Below are 1,382 nucleotides of genomic sequence, written 5' to 3' on the forward strand. Positions count from 1 at the left end.
CCGAGGGGGGCAGGGGCACAGGGCCCTGGACTCTGCCCAGGGGAGGAAAGCAGCCCCTTGGCCAGAGCCTCCCTTCTGGTCAGGAACTTGCCAGCCTGGCGAGGCGGTCCCGGGACTGGATGGACGGCAGACGGGGCCTAGGTAGGCCCCGAGGTGGAGGGAGGACCTCTGCAGAGGGGTGCACCTGGGGTGCTCCCGGGAGGTGTTGGGAGAGTTGCTGGCGGGGCTGTAATATCTTTGCGGCCCGCGCTGCGCGTGTCAAGATTCAGCGTTAAAACCTAGGGGGAGAAACGGGCCTTGTGAGGTGGCTGGGTGTCATCCCACTGGGGAGACTCGGCTGTTGGTCTGTGTAGGAGCCCTGCTTTTCTGATCCCGGGCTGGTCCTGCCTGCCCCAGTTTCTAAATATCTAAATATTGAAATATGCAAAAAAGACTTTAAAAACTCTCTTTTGCCCCAAAGATAATTTTGTCCGAGCTCATCATATCGCCTTCAGTTTAACTTCCCAAGGAGACAGTGGGTTGAACACCCCCACTCCCTCCGCTGGAAATGCAGGTTTTCCGCCACAACCTATGGTGGATGATGCAGCCTCGCAGCTGCGCATGTAGCTATGCTACTTGCCTACTCTTTGACTCGGACAGGTCGTGTAAGGCAATCTTTGTCGAGTGAAGAGCTATTTACATGCCCAACTTGTGAAGCCTGCGAGGAGTTGACTAGGAATTGTGCAGACTCAGCACTTCTGGAATAATCAATCCAGATGTCACAAGCGCCTCTGTCAGTGGTGACCTTTGAAAAATGTTAGCCCCAGTGTCTCTGTGTCTCAATTTTTGCATCTGTAAATCAGGGATAGTGAAACTGGCTAGTCTCCAAGGTGGTTCATTAGATCAGGTTCATACTACACTAAGTACTGGGGTTTGCTCACACTGTAAAAAGCCATGTTCTTTATGCAGGTTGGGTAACCCAGGTTAGAGCAGTGATGAAGACACAGGTTTTAACTGAAGGCAGTTGCTTGGGGTTGAACCCGGGTTGCTAACTCAAGTAATGAACTGTTTTGTCCTTGCTGCTGTTCTAATTCCAGCTAGGGAAGCTAGAGCACATCTTTGTTTGCAGCATCGTCACCCTCAGAGAGACAGGCTTAGTCCACATGCAGAGTTCTGGCAGCCTGGTCGGGCCAGCTAGAAATGTGAAAAGATCCCACATCTGGATACGGCTCTGCCGACAGAGCTGCTGTGATTTGTGGCAGCTGGTATAATGTTGTTGGTAGGAAATTGCCTTGATGTGTTTGCTGCATCTTGATCGGGGCTGTCCACAATAGTTCAGCCAGGTGAAAGCATCAGCAGCCCCCCCCCCCCCCCCCCCCCCCCCCCCCCCCCCCCCCCCCCCC

General features: G+C 53.7%; 1 protein-coding gene across 3 annotated transcripts in view; it reads left to right on the forward strand.

Annotated features, from left to right (window-relative positions):
- Positions 1 to 1,382, forward strand: part of APBA3 (amyloid beta precursor protein binding family A member 3) — a 20,188-nt gene that overhangs the window by 5,929 nt on the left and 12,877 nt on the right. The window contains exon 2 of one of the 3 annotated variants that reach the window (XM_019513255.1): positions 495 to 795. The exons of 1 other annotated variant lie outside the window; for it this stretch is intronic. The gene's annotated coding sequence lies outside the window, so the exon portion shown is untranslated. Of the gene's footprint in view, positions 1 to 54; positions 142 to 494; positions 796 to 1,382 lie in introns of those variants that run through there. One more of the 3 variants, XM_019513256.1, reaches the window with a different exon arrangement.

This window comes from Gavialis gangeticus, unplaced genomic scaffold (genome assembly GCF_001723915.1).
Source record: "Gavialis gangeticus isolate Ggan-Ray unplaced genomic scaffold, GavGan_comp1, whole genome shotgun sequence".
Lineage (NCBI taxonomy): Eukaryota > Metazoa > Chordata > Crocodylia > Gavialidae > Gavialis > Gavialis gangeticus.